Source organism: Pelodiscus sinensis, chromosome 11 (assembly GCF_049634645.1).
Source record: "Pelodiscus sinensis isolate JC-2024 chromosome 11, ASM4963464v1, whole genome shotgun sequence".
Classification (NCBI taxonomy): Eukaryota; Metazoa; Chordata; order Testudines; family Trionychidae; genus Pelodiscus; species Pelodiscus sinensis.
The window spans coordinates 25177986-25193737 of record NC_134721.1 but is presented as its reverse complement, the minus strand read 5'-3'; the positions used below and the strand labels follow the sequence as shown (position 1 = coordinate 25193737).

The window sequence follows — 15752 nt, the reverse complement described above, 5'->3', positions numbered from 1 at the left end:
TGTGCGGGTGTAAGTTTTTCTAGCAACCACGTGGCACCTTCATGGAGCTTAATCATGCTCTTCCTAACTAGACTCCTGCTTCCCGTCTAGAACCCGTCTCACTGTTCTCAGCTTCCTAGCCAATATTTACTCAGGCTAACCCGACAGGAGTATACTAACAGCAGGAGGGTGAGCTAGATTCTATTTCCTTGTGCATCATTGACAGAATCACAGCAAAGTTCCAACTGCAGCCTTTATTACCATGAGGGTGATGATATCAGAGGCAGAAAGAACCCAGCTGCAGGGGAAGTCTGAGGCACCAGCATCTTTTGACTTGTAAACTGAGAACATTTGACCTGGGATCAGTGAGACAGCGGTATTCCACAAGGTCATTTTCGTACAGAATCAATTTTCAGCCTAGGAGTGCACTTTAAAAACAAACCTGAAAGGCATGTGGTAGTAAGAACTGTGTGCTCTGCAACTGGGGCTGGTGGCAATGCTTCCAGGTTAAAGCTCCCTTCAGAGCAGGAAGGTTGAGAAGCTGGCTCCTATCAGAGATCAAAGCTCCGAGGCTAGCTTTAGGCACATTACCACAAGCCCCAATTGCAGAGCACACAGTTGGGGCAATGAGAGCAGCAGTTTGGTAGTGGAAGGTAAGCAGTCACGCAGTGAGAGGAGAGCATCTTGGTCTTTCTGCAGTGACACTTTCTAATAGACTGTAGAGACATGTGAGGAGGTATGTGAATCCTCATATATAAAGAAAAGGAAATGGAACAAGAGATTTCTGGATGAAAAAGCAGAGTGACAAGTTCTCTCACTATGAACAAGAGAGGCCAGCAATAGAGATGAAAAGCTAGGAAGGATTTAGGACATTTCAAAAAGGGCCTCTGACAAATCCAGGTTTCTCTCTCTCTCACTTACCTCCCCCACCCACTACAGAACCCAAATTTGAGCATAACACACATTGTAGTGTGCGAGGTTCTCAAAAACTCAGGCTCCAGAAAGGCGGCTCATCCCCATCTTTATGATGGTCACAGACCCTATGATCATTCCCTGCTGCCAGCATTAACCCTCTTTGATGACCCCCCAGCTATCTCATGAAAAATGCCTCTCATCTATTGGGTTTATCTGCTGAGATTGCTCATTTTTCTCATATTTCCTGCAGAAGCACTAGTGGCAAAATACCTCAAAGGAGGCCAAAGGGAGGCCTGGAGAATTTTACACTTTGCCTGTTCTGCCAGGCAAAGTTTAGACACTCCCTGAAAATGATGAAATACAAAATTGCACAATTCCCTGCAGTAGAAAAAAAATGTCGATGGATCTGCCCTTGTCTTGACCAAATCATCAGTGTAGAATCTTGCATGCTTAGGAATCATGTCTGTAGGGGAACAGATGGAATTCCCTGGTTGGGGGCCTAGTCACTGATTCTCCAGGTAGTAATTTAGCAAGCAGAGAACAGATAATTTCCTGTTTGACTGGTATATTTCAACAGCCTTTCTCCTCCAGGGTGCAAATGGGTAGGCTAATCCTGAAGAAGAGTCAGATCACTTCATAAGTACAGGACAAAAGAATGCTTAGTCCTTTTATAGTCACCTAGCACTGCTGTCACTGTTTGGGTGACTAGCCCTGTAAGACATTTCAGGCTCTCGCCTCAGAGGGTAAAAAGTCAAGAGGGTATTAAGCTGTCAGATTGGGGCAATTTATGTGTATAAACAGAGTCCTGCTCTGCTGATTTACACCCTGATAACATAAGGCCCACAGGTAACTAACACAGCACATCCCCACATCTGCCAGCGGGAGAAGTTGCGGATTGAATGATCCATAAAAATGCAAGACCTATAGTTATCTAACTTCACATCTACATACACTGGCAAACAACCACAGCCAACAAGTGCTCATGGAGTAACATGATATGAGCAATAAACGCTTTCCCCCAGCCAAAGTTAAGAGAGAGATTAGATAAGGTGGCTAAAACAAACTTTAACCACCATGGTGGGAGCTCAGCCGACCTTTTCCTTCAACTCGTTAAAAGTTGGAGAGTTCCCGAGTACCGAGTGCCTCAAAGGCTGCTTCTGCCATTTTGCTTCTAGTTTCTACCATTGCTGTTTCTTCCCCTGTGATAATTCCCCAACCGTGAGTCCTAACTCTTCTCACTCCCACACACCTAGAATGCCCATTCCCTTGCATGTACAAAATATGACCACTGTACCTGCCCGTTTTCGCACCCCTCCACCAATTCCCAGCTTGAGTCAGGGTCCTGTGGAAACTTGCCTTTCACAGGTTTGACCTTGCAAGTCCTTGGACGTACCAATATTCTTTACTTCAGTGAAGTCAATGTGGTTAAGTTAATGAATGTTTTATGTGAATTCTGACTTCTACATGGCTCACAAACTGCTGGGGATATTCACTCAACTCTTTGTTACTCTTGCTGTGAGAAGTGGCTGGCCTGATTTTCAGAGGTACTGAACATTCTCTTAGTTTCTGCAGAAGTCGATTAGTGTTTTGGTTGCTCTGAACCTCGGGCCCAGGGTGTTGTTTTTGTTCCTTGCCTGGATGATCCAACTGTTCACAACAATGCAGGAGAAGGCCTTGAACAAACTGCATCTAGTTCCATCTTTTGTAAGGATGCACATTCACAGGAGCACCTATGCCTGAGACTTTCATTTCCACCAATGTATTTAACACATGAAAACTCAGTGGGACAAATGCTCACAGGAAGCAAAACAAAAGGGACATGAGTCCCCCGGTGCACTCACTGGTTTGAGTCAAATTAATGTTGGTGCATGGCTTTAATATGACCTGCTTATATGAGAGAAGGGTGCAGGATTGGGTCCCTTCATTTAAAGTCCCTCCATAGGAGGTCTAAGGCTGGTTTAACTTCCATCCTAATCTGCTCCATTCTGTGAAACCCCACCATGGTAGCCAGCGGCCAACAGAAAATTGAGTGGCAATGCAGACGAGATGTAGTCACAAGTCATCAGCCTGAGCGAGATGGCATAGTCACTGAAGGTATGGTTACATGGCAAGCAGAAGCTCACAGCAGCAAGTCATAGAATCATAGAATACTAGGACTGGAAGGGACCTCAAGAGGTCATCGAGTCCAGTCCACCGCAGGACCAAGTACTGTCTAGACCATCCCTGATAGACATTTATCTAATCTACTCTTAAATATCTCCAGAGATGGAGATTCCACAACCTCCCTGGGCAATTTATTCCAGTGTTTAACTAACCTGGCAGTTAGGAATTTTTTCCTAACATCCAACCTAAACCTCCCTTGCTGCAGTTTAAGCCCATTGCTTCTTGTTTTATCCTCAGAGGCCAAGATGAACAAGTTTTTTCCCTCCTCCTTATGACACCCTTTCAGATACCTGAAAATGGCTATCATGTCCCCCCTCAATCTTCTTTTTTCCAAACTAAACAAACCCAATTCTTTCAGTCTTCCTTCATAGGTCATGTTCTCTAGACCTTTAATCATTCTTGTTGCTCTTCTCTGGACCCTCTCTAATTTCTCCACATCTTTCTTGAAATGCGGTGCCCAGAACTGGACACAATACTCCAACTGAGGCCTAACTAGCGCAGAGTAGAGCGGAAGAATGACTTCTCGTGTCTTGCTCACAACACACCTGTTAATGCATCCCAGAATCATGTTTGCTTTTTTTGCAACAGCATCACACTGTTGACTCATATTTAGTTGTGGTCCACTATAACCCCTAGATCCCTTTCTGCCATACTCCTTTCTAGACAGTTGCTTCCCATTCCGTATGTGTGAAACTGATTGTTCCTTCTTAAGTGGAGCACTTTGCATTTGTCTTTATTAAACTTCATCTTGTTTACCTCAGACCATTTCTCCAATTTGTCCAGATCATTTTGTATTATGACCCTATCCTCCAGAGCAGTTGCAACCCCTCCCAGCTTGGTATCATCTGCAAACTTAATAAGCGTACTTTCTATGCCAATATCTAAATTGTTGATGAAGATATTGAACAGAGCTGGTCCCAAAACAGACCCCTGTGAAACCCCACTTGTTATACCTTTCCAGCAGGATTGGTCTGGGTCTACAGATTCAAATGCATACTATGGCACTAAAAACAGCTGTGTAGACATTTGGGTTCAGGCTATAACAAGGCTGTGAAGCCTAAGAAATTAGAGTTGGCTTCTGAGCCCAAGGCCAAATGTTTGCACTGCTATTTTTAGCACTATAGTATGATAATGCAGACCAAGGCTCTAAGACTCTCTGCCAAACATTTCACCCAAGAGTCTGTGCACCAATGGCTCTGATCCCAAGGTCCATGTGGACAGATCTGACGATTGGGGGAGGGGAGAAAACTAAGGGCTGGTGGGTTGTGTGTGTGTGTGTGTGTGTGTGTGTGTGTGTGTGTGTGTGTGTGTGTGTGTGTGTGTGTGTGTGTGTGTGTGTGTGTGTGTGTGTGTGTGTGTGTGTGTGTGTGTGTGTGTGTGTGTGTGTGTGTATGCGAGTACAGCACTGAAGGCTCCTTCTGCCCTAGGTCACAACCGACCCCCCTGCACCTTTTCCTGCACCCTAGCCCCAGGTCAGAACCCCCTCTTTCACCCAAACTCCCTCCCAGACACCAAATCCTCTCCTGTACCCCAATCTCCTACCCCATGCTCCCTTTTGCACCCAACTTCCATCCCAGACCCAGCACCTCCTCCATTAATATCATGGAAAAGTATTGCCATTGACCACTTACCAAATTCTTGGCATTCCCCCAACAAAAATTATTGCCCACCCCTGGTATATATACTATATTCTACAGAACTCTGTCTTCTCCATAATTATCACATTTGCTTAACCATACCATTGATTTTGTACTTATGCAATGGCCACATCCACATTCTCCTTAGCAAACATTAGTGCCCATTGCATGCTCTGTGCCAAAATAACAATTAGAAAAATAAATGCATGTATCATGTTGGATATCAGTCCTTGATGTAAGAGCTTTTGCCCAGTGAAAGTGCAGTCCACAGACTGGGAAGTTCATGATGTTCCCACACACACTGGACGTACAATGATATCCAGCAGGAAATCCCCCAAATGAGAAACTAGCATTTGACACAAATCACCATTTTCAAACCATCATAAATCAACCAACCTGGAATACGGCAGCAAGACAGTCAGCAGATGAAACAAGATACAACTGGCGACAGGGGACTTCTGACAACAGCTACATGGATGAAGAGGTTTGCATTCCCTCATCTATACTGTCAGAATAAGAAAGAGAAGACACAGGATTTGAACGCTATAAATGGGAAACAAAATCTATGGATAGTAAATTTTGGCAACAGGCCACTGAAGAGACAACTAGCCCAGAACTATGCAGCTCACACCAGTGACCCCAGGACTATGCCCCGCATTCAAGTGTAACCCCCAAGGAGATTGCTTGGATTCCTGGGGCTTTGTCTGCTGGCAGCTCAGGGAGAGGCACTCTGAGTTTGCCTTGGCTCCCCCTCCCTACCAGGGCCAGAGTCTGCCTGGCAACCCACAGGGAGTGAGATGCCCCTCCCAGGGGGAAGGAGAGACCATTGTTGAGGGGAGTCTGGAGCCAGCCAGGAAAAGGGGAGGACTGAGTGTGTGGGAGCTAGTAAGCCCCCAGGCCTGCATGCAGGGTTCCCCCTGAGAGCTAGCCTCTAGGGACCTGAAGGCAGGATCCCTCAGCTGGGTTTATGTCTCCACTGTTGATTCCCAGTTGTGGAGTTTGCTGGGAGGCTTCCCCAGCCAGGCAGAGTTGGCTCTCCAGCTCCCTGGGTGAGAGAGTCACTGCATGGTCAGCTGGGCTCTAGCAGCAAGTTCAGGGCTGCTGCCTGCTGTGTGGGTCTGAATGCTGGGCTGGGAGGCTGTAGTTTTGAATTTTGGTGCAGTTGTGTGGTCTGCATCTTGAGCCCTGCACCCCTTCACGGTGAGGGGAAATTCTGGGACCGAAGCAGCCTGGTTCCTGCTTGAAGAGGACCCCTGTGAGAAGAGAGCAGCCCCTTTGCAGAGACTGAGTCATCTCTCAACCTGAGGCTCATTCATGGAGTGTGTGAGTGCACCAATTTTTAGTTAGTAAGTCAGGGAATTTGTTTGGGGATTTTATTACCTGCAGTATATTAAACTGTGGAGGGATTTGCTGCCTTCTCCCATTTGTGAGTCCTTTGGGCTGTACTGGACCTAGTCAGCCCCACTGCTAAACCTCTGCAGAGAAGGATTGTGTGGTCAACAGTCATCAAGGGCCCCAACAAAGTACGCGTACCAACGGGACACTAACTTCACAGTTGCAGGGCACCGGTGACCCTAAAAATAATGTTTTACCCTGTTCTGTTATAATTGTCTCCTGTTTAATATAATTGTGTTTATTATAGTGTATGTGTTTGTGTTATTTTCTGGGAGTCTCCAACTATCTGGCGAATACGTGGGGATTATCCTGGGCTAGAATTTTCCTCCCAAGCTGCCCTGGCAACCCTGCTAGGAAGGAGTGAGGGGGGTGGAGGCACCGCCAAGTACATCAATCAGAAAGAATAAAATTGAGTAGGTGGCGGGATCCAGAAGAACCCAGACCTATCCATCCGAACCTGAAAGGAGATTGGCTCTAAAAGAAGGTAACCAGGTGGAGAGGGGGCGCTACATTGTGGTTGATAAGCTACCAGACTTGCCTGTATATCGCCTTAGGATGGAAAATGGAAAAAATGTTTGTAAGACTATTCACCGAAACCACCTCTTGCCAGTGGGGCAGTTAATAGGTGAAGAGAAAAATAGTGAATGTGGTTCCTCCCGGCGACCCATTACTCGTTCAAGACTAAGGAAGAAAGTTCCTGCAGAAAGAACCCTTACTGCACAACTTGAATCTGCTGAGGAGGCAGACAGTGAGTCTTTAACCTCCTCTGGAGAAAATGATCCTCATTCACAGAGTAGCAGTGAAGAGGAATTCTTCCCCTATTATCCAATACCTCCTATGCTTCATGAGCAGCTATGTGAGGTAGAAACTGTTAGAGAGGGAGAATCTGAGCCTCCTCTAGCTCAAATACTTAACCCTGAAGCTGCACCCTTTGTACCCCCTCAGTCAACAATACAGCATGAAGAGGAAAGTGGTTTACCAGCTAGGATGGTTCCACCTGTAGAGGATGTGGGAGAAGCCATGCAACCTGCAGAGAGGGAAATCATTGATTGTCCTGCAGTCATTACTGCTGAGAACCCTGAGAATGAAGAAGCTCCTGTACTTCGACGTTCAGAACGAGAGCGAAAACCTGTACAGAAACTCACCTATGATGTCCCAGGGTCCTCCACCTCTGTCCCTCTGCATTTAGTAAATAGATGGGTGCGGGTGGCCTATTATTGTTTGTGTCTGATAGTTAACAATGGAGACTCCAAGGTTAAGTCATTTATTTAAATATAGTAAGAATGTTATTAATGTAAATTGAATAACAATTTAATGTTTAAATTAATATTGTATGTGGACACAGCAATACTTACTTATTGGCTAATGATATTTATTGTCAACTAAACAATGTATACTATTACCTGATGGAAAGGACCTTGCATGTTTGTGGTTAAATGACCCTTGCCGAGGACGGCAAGAACTTTCGCACAGGGAGAGTGTAACCCCCAAGGAGATTGCTTGGATTCCTGGGGCTTTGTCTGCTGGCAGCTCAGGGAGAGGCACTCTGAGTTTGCCTTGGCTCCCCCTCCCTACCAGGGCCAGAGTCTGCCTGGCAACCCACAGGGAGTGAGATGCCCCTCCCAGGGGGAAGGAGAGACCATTGTTGAGGGGAGTCTGGAGCCAGCCAGGAAAAGGGGAGGACTGAGTGTGTGGGAGCTAGTAAGCCCCCAGGCCTGCATGCAGGGTTCCCCCTGAGAGCTAGCCTCTAGGGACCTGAAGGCAGGATCCCTCAGCTGGGTTTATGTCTCCACTGTTGATTCCCAGTTGTGGAGTTTGCTGGGAGGCTTCCCCAGCCAGGCAGAGTTGGCTCTCCAGCTCCCTGGGTGAGAGAGTCACTGCATGGTCAGCTGGGCTCTAGCAGCAAGTTCAGGGCTGCTGCCTGCTGTGTGGGTCTGGAGGCTGGCCTGGGAGGCTATAGTTTTGAATTTTGGTGCAGTTGTGTGGTCTGCATCTTGAGCCCTGCACCCCTTCACGGTGAGGGGAAATTCTGGGACCGAAGCAGCCTGGTTCCTGCTTGAAGAGGACCCCTGTGAGAAGAGAGCAGCCCCTTTGCAGAGACTGAGTCATCTCTCAACCTGAGGCTCATTCATGGAGTGTGTGAGTGCACCAATTTTTAGTTAGTAAGTCAGGGAATTTGTTTGGGGATTTTATTACCTGCAGTATATTAAACTGTGGAGGGATTTGCTGCCTTCTCCCATTTGTGAGTCCTTTGGGCTGTACTGGACCTAGTCAGCCCCACTGCTAAACCTCTGCAGAGAAGGATTGTGTGGTCAACAGTCATCAAGGGCCCCAACAAAGTACGCGTACCAACGGGACACTAACTTCACAGTTGCAGGGCACCGGTGACCCTAAAAATAATGTTTTACCCTGTTCTGTTATAATTGTCTCCTGTTTAATATAATTGTGTTTATTATAGTGTATGTGTTTGTGTTATTTTCTGGGAGTCTCCAACTATCTGGCGAATACGTGGGGATTATCCTGGGCTAGAATTTTCCTCCCAAGCTGCCCTGGCAACCCTGCTAGGAAGGAGTGAGGGGGGTGGAGGCACCGCCAAGTACATCAATCAGAAAGAATAAAATTGAGTAGGTGGCGGGATCCAGAAGAACCCAGACCTATCCATCCGAACCTGAAAGGAGATTGGCTCTAAAAGAAGGTAACCAGGTGGAGAGGGGGCGCTACACAAAGGAACTGTGAAACTGTATCACTTACACCTGCGTCCAGTATTAGTAGCACATGTTACATCAGCATGGACTTACCTCCTTAGACGCACTCCCACTAGCCATGTCCATGTGAAATACCACTCCGTTTCCACTTTACATTTCACCTCTGAGTTTGACCTGGAGCTAGGCCAAAATCTGAAGCAATGCATAAAGGTGATGTGTAAATTTAGAATTGCTGATTCTCTTAAACTCTTTTACACATCAACAGACTCAGTGTATGATGATGTAACACACTTACACACCAAAGGGCCACAAAAGAGGAACATAATCAGAAAAGTAGCTGTCAGGGCATGTAAGAAAATATAAATTAAACTAAGTCGCCTTCTGTTATAATTTACATCTTCATCTGACTCCTGAGTGTGTAAGTTACATCAGTATCAACTTACCTATAGGTTACTAAGGGTATGTCTACACCGCAGGGCTTAACTCGAAATAAGCGGCACAAATTGAGCTACGTCAATTGCGTATCTTGTTTCAAAATTGGGAGTGTCCACACAGCACTTATTTCGAAATAGAGCACCCTTCCTCCAACTTCCCTTATTCCTCATACAGTGAGGTTTACAGGAGTCAAAGTAAGAAGTCCTCCAGCTTAACAGTATTTCAACACTATTTTGAAATAACTGCCTGCCTGATGCGGACTAAGTTATTTCAGAATAGTGCTAGTAATTTTGAAATAGTGTTGCAACGTAGACATATTCTAAGGGTATGTCTACACTAGCCCCCTAGTTCGATCTATGAGGGCGACCAAAATTGCAAATGAAGCGCGGGATTTAAAGTCCTTAAATCGAATTAGCTGATAAAACCTCATTCCAGGAGGAGTAACAGCTAATTCTACTTAGGGCTTTAATTCGGAATCCCGTTTCACTGCCGCGTGTAGACGCAGGCAGTTACTTCAGGCTAGTCAATTTCTAAAATGGTGACAGGCCAGGAACATGCTAATGAAGCACGGGATATTTAAATCCCACGCTTCATTTGCAATTTTGGTCATCCTCATTAGCCTCCCTAGATCGAACTAGGGGGCTAGTGTAGATATACCCTAAGTGTGTATAAACATATCTAAAGGAATTCAAGAGTAAAGGCTTTTCTACAAACAGGAGTTGTACTGGTTAACGTAAACTGTTTTAAAAAGGGCTATATTTAAACCCACTGAGTGGACACACCTATATTAGTTTAAAACTGGTGCTATTGGTTTAGTCTGTAAATTTACAGTTATAAAATAAAGGGATACATCAGTTTAAAAACATTCATATGCAATCTTGCATTAGTTTAACTAGATCAATTTAAAAATCTCATCTTTAGTTGAACAGCAACGTTGTGCATCAACTAAGAATGCAAAAAATAAATAAAAATATTAACCATGTAACCAATAAAAATTGTTTCAGTTCCACAGTTAACTGCTCCTGGCCCCGCCCTGGCCCCATGGGGCTACTGGAGCTACCATGGCTGCCGGGGCTTCTGACTCTCTCAGCCTCATGCGGCTCCTGGGACTGCTGCGGTTCCTGGGACTGCCAGCAACCAGTGGGAGTTTGCCAATGACATCAGTGGGTCCAGGATAAATCCCATTATACTGGGTTTAATTCCCCAGTATATTTACAGCACTGTAGCAATGTTGATCTAATGCCAACTAGTGTAGATGCAGTGAATAGTGAAACTGCTGACCTGCTGACCTTAGAGCATACTGCATAGATACAAGCCCCACTATCATTACACCGGTGACTAAACCCCCAGACCAGCCAAAGCTTAATTTATACCATTGTACATTTCATTTCTAAATTTTTCCCTGTCACTCACTTCTTGCTACAAAGCAGATATCAAATGAGAGCATGATGACCCTCACCTCAATACAGGGGCCATGATGTCATGAGATTTTGTATTGTTGTCACTTTTATTTTCTGTATACCTAGTGGCTTATAGACACAGTTACAAGATAGGGTGCATGTAAAAGGAGGCAAGCAAGAATGCCATGTTCTAAACAGCCACTTTAATGTAACACTGTTCCGTATACACTGTTCCGAACAAGAATATACATGTCATTGGGACAGCATTGTTACACAAAAATATTTGGTACTATATTATATTAGCACGGACTTGGGCCTCTCAAAGCAGAGTTGTGATCTTTTCCATAGATTGTATTTGCTGTACTGTATTTGGTACATTGTAATTATAGGACATTTTGACATTTTCTTAATCTGAAACAATATTCTATAGGTCAAGAATCAAACATTTTGGAATCTGACTGCTACCTGTCATTGTGTTGCTACAGAAATCTCATCATTTAAGCGGTAGAAAAACATATTGAATTGCTCAATTAAATTTTAACCAATCTTGAAATCACCAATAAGATTATACTGCTGCCATGCAAAACTGTATCCAGATCACTTTCTCTCCAGGGACTGTATCCCAAGGATCAGTAGGTTCATAAGAGTAGAAATGGAACAGACCTACATATTACTAATATAATTCATTCCCTTTCAGAGGCTCACTCCTAGAAAGTGCATGTATCCAATGTTATTGTTATTACCAGGATAGGTCTTTTGGGGTTCATGTCCACCCAGCACAGGCGCAGAATGGTGAAGACATAACTTGAGGTAGAAGTAATGGGCATGGCAGGAGGTGCAAAGAACGCAATAGTGCAGTAATGAGAATGTTGCTGACTGGACACCAAGCTACTCTTGCCTTGTAACAAGAAGGAAGCTTGGAGAGATGGGGGAAGAGGGGGGGAAGGGAAAAAACCACAGTTAAGTGCCACATTGGCCTGAAGACGATCACACATGGAGGCCACATCTTCTCAGACATGCCCACTGTCTGCCAACCAATGTCCATGACTTAAAACGATTGCAAAGTCTGGTGCTGCGTATGACAATTTGGGGAATATGTCAATGTCTAGTTATTAATTCCTCTTTGTCTTATGAATAATGTTTATGATTGTCACCTTCATCTATTATGACTGTAGTAGAAAACAGGCTACCTGGGGGACTGAAACCGGGCCATCAAAGAGACATCAGTACCTAATAGCTCTGCCCTGGGAGAACAATGGGGCTGACTTTTAACACTCTGCCAGCAATCCCATCTGGGGCTGCAGTATGGAAAATTCCAGTGGAAAGACAGGAACAAAGAAAGGGGTTGCAGACTGCTTGTAAATGTGACATGCTAAGGACAGGCAGCCACTTCATTGCCAAACCCAGAAGACTCAGCAGGAGGCAGTAGTTTCATGTCCCATTGGGTATGTCTACACTAGCCCCCTAGTTCGAACTAGGGTGGCTAATGTACGCATTCGAAGTTGCAAATGAAGCCCGGGATTTATATATTCCGGGCTTCATTTGCATCTTGCCAGGCGCCGCCATTTTAAAATCCCCGTTAGTGCGGACTCCATGCCCGCGGCTACATGCGGCACAGAGTAGGTAGTTCGAATTAGGCTCTCTAATTTGAACTACCATTACTCCTCGTGGAACGAGGAACGTGGAACATGGAACGAGGTGTACCGGTAGTTCGAATTAGAGAGCCTAATTTGAACTACCTACTCCGTGCCGCGTGTAGCTGCGGGCACAGAGTCCGCACTAACGGGGATTTAAAAATGGCGGCGCCCGGCAAGATGCAAATGAAGCCCGGGATATTTAAATCCCAGGCTTCATTTGCAACTTTGAATGCCTACATTAGCCACCCTAGTTCGAACTAGGGTGGCAGCGTAGACATACCCTTAAGGACCTTAGCCAAACCCAGAGACAACACAAGGCGAATGTACACGAACGAGGATTACATTCAGGAGTTTGTTCTGCTAGATCTGTACCTCGCTTGTGCTGTCTAAGTCTAGTGTGCACATGTGTTTAAGAAGTTCCTTTGCAAAGTCTGTGATCTTTGCTTTGATTATTACTTGGTCTCTGAAGAGTTAAACTACAATCCAGAGTCTCCGTGGTGATGAATTCTAGGAGAGGGTGCATAAGCTAATGAGAAGGCAGGAAACATTTAGCTCTGACCTCAGGGTCCAGGGCAGTTTAACTGCAGCAACCTATACCCCAAAGAAGGAGTCCCGAGAGGACATTTATACCCTGGGCAGTGTTCCCTTTAAGCTGTGTGCTTGTGCAGCCGCTTGAGAGAGATTAATTCAGATACTACCCAGTTGATAAGCAGAGTGCCCACAGCTAGGTTTTTGTTTCCACTGGTGGTACACATGCCTTGGTGCCCATAATTATTCCACACATGGTTAGAAAAAATCTACACATGGATGGAAAAGATTAGAGAGAATATCGACCCTGGCTCTGTGCCCTAGAAGCCCAGATTCGAGACAGTGACTGGACTCCATGCAAACCTAGCTGACTGGAAACCAATGGAATCCAAAGACTGGGTCCAATTATAACAACCTGGTGACACCTGCTGGGTAGGGGAGGTGGAAGCTCAGACAGGGCTGTCACTGGAGGTTTTGGTTGAGAAAGACCCAAGACTGAAATATCAGGGTACCAGAAAGGGCAGAACAGATGTTTACTTTTACCCAGGGGCCCGGACTGCTGCCAGGGGTCCTGCAAATCTAGGTAGAGATTTATTTGGAAAAGCAGTTGGAGGTGCCACAGATCAAAGTAGAGTAGAAAAATGTGTTGCTAGGCTTAATTAAGGTGCTCAGGAATCAGGAACCTTGCATTAACTAAGTCCATAACAATCTCCTCAATTTCATGAGCAAGACTGAGTGGATGGGTTTTGAAATCTATTTTAAGGGAATACTTAGCTCTGACATGGCATCTGGGTGACACAGAAAGATCTGCTTCTTACCTGGTTTCCCAGAGAGTTCTAACTCAGCCCATAAGAGGGTCAACTGACCTTCTCATAAACCTACAAGGCAAGTGAGACAAAGGATGGTCCAATATCAAGGGCACTAGCTTGAGATGCAGGTTCAAGTTCCTTTTTGCTTTCCTGTATGATCTTGGGCAAATGATTTAGTGTCTCAGTTCCCTTCTGTCAAATGGAGATAAATACAATTAAAGATTGTGAGGTGTTCACATGCTGTGGGAATAGGCCATTTAAGTACCTCATAGAGTGAGGAGCTAGTAAAAGTGGTAGCTAGTAGATGTGTGTCCCCACTGAAGATGCAGGAAGCAACGACGGAAATTTTTAGCAATGCAGCTAGCCATTGACTTGCTCACTTGGCCGAAAGAATGATGCTAGAGAACGGGGATACGGAGAAAGAACTGGCCTGCAATCAAAGGGTTTTGAAAAACTCTCATTTTGCATTCATTGCCCTTAATCCAGAATTCCAAAATGTTGTCTGTCTTTGGGCATCAGTAAAAAACTGGATTGCAGAAAACCCAAAACTTCCCTACTTGCATCTAAGGCTCACTAAACTTCCCCTTGATTGTACCCCAGACCAAACAATCCAGAATTTGGAGCTAAGTCCTTCCCAATTCCAGATCTCTTTACTTTCAAAGGGATGGGCCTGGCTGGTTTGTGTAGGAAACACAATCCTGCTCGATTCTACTCATTTGGCTCAAAACTGGGAGTTCAGTTACACCCACTGTGATTGGCCAATGATTACTACTTTCGGCATTTATTTCATTCCCTCTTGGAAGCGAACATCATGAAGTCACATGCTTCCATTTCCCAGTCTGCCAACTGACACTGGACTCTGCTCTGGGCCATGTTATTTTGCCTTGGTGATAACACTAGCAGTTCCAATGGATAGATTAGTAAATAGCGGAAAGTGCACTGGTTTGCTGCTCCGAGCAGCAGAACACTAAGCCTTAATGGGCATCCCAATTGGCCTGTTTATTGTTATGGAACAAATGACACCAATGTCCACATTGGGAGGGAAATATGACTCTATCATGACATTCCATGCCACATCCTGCAATTTGTGATGGAATTTCCAATAGCCCTACACAGTAAATATGTTCTTAATAAATGTATTTATAAAGCTTCAGCACATTTGCAGCAGTGGGTATGTCTACAGTGCAGCAGGGATGAATGATTCCCAGCATGGATAGACAGACTAGCACTAGCTCAAGGTGATCTAGCATGCTAAAGTGAATAGTCTGGATGTTGTTGGCTGGGGCAGCCACCTCAGCTCAGGTTTGGGATGTTTAGCTGCTGCCCAAGCTACAATGTCCAGACTGCTGTTTTTAGCCTGCTAGCTTGAGCTGTCTAACTACCTGTACCGGGAATGCCCCAACAGAGCTGAGATTCCAAAGTCAGGAAGTACTCACACACAATCACAATAAATAGCCAGGATTATTGAAACATGTTTCGTGAACAACTTCAGCAATGAATCTATCTGTGATCATCACAGGCTGCGATTAAAAAAAGAAATGAAACCTGTCAAATTATTTGCTCTTTGTTTTTCATTCAGCTCTATTCAGTACTGTCCTTTAGGAGACCCCATGTCACTAACTCCAGATTGTTACCACTTTTGGGATGAAGGAAACAAATCTTTTACAGCTCTGTTCTTTACCTAATGGGGTTGGACACAGAATAGCCCCAGGAGGACACCCCCAGGACAGGAGACAGAGAATCACAGTGAAACAATTAACTAATATAACATTAGTGGCATTGATATGGGACCTTATAGTGCCACCAACTTTGCATGGACCATCAACATTTACCCTGCATTGCACTCCTTATGGGAAAAAGCAGCTCTCAGACTGTAGTCCTGTAACACCAGCAGGATCCATGGACCACAGTAGCCACTGATTTGATTGCTGTTATTTATAAAGTGCCATAAGTGTGCATGGTGCTATACGGGCATAAAATCATGGGGGCCACCATCTGCTTTTAGTTACACAAGTTCCCTACTTGCATCTAAGCCTCGCTAAACTCCCTGCACTACACTACAGTCCCTGCGGCTCCTCGGGATTTACACTGGTCTAATTGAAAACACGATTTGGCCCATAGCCCTTGCCCTGAGGGTCTTTATAGCTTA

At 45.1% G+C, this 15752-nt stretch overlaps 1 long non-coding RNA gene across 1 annotated transcript in view; it reads right to left on the bottom strand.

Moving 5' to 3' along the window:
* Window positions 1–15752, bottom strand: part of LOC142831015 (uncharacterized) — a 61583-nt gene that overhangs the window by 14289 nt on the left and 31542 nt on the right. The window contains exon 3 of the long non-coding RNA XR_012906604.1: window positions 5091–5199. This is a non-coding gene — a long non-coding RNA (uncharacterized LOC142831015). The remainder of the gene's footprint in view (window positions 1–5090; window positions 5200–15752) is intronic.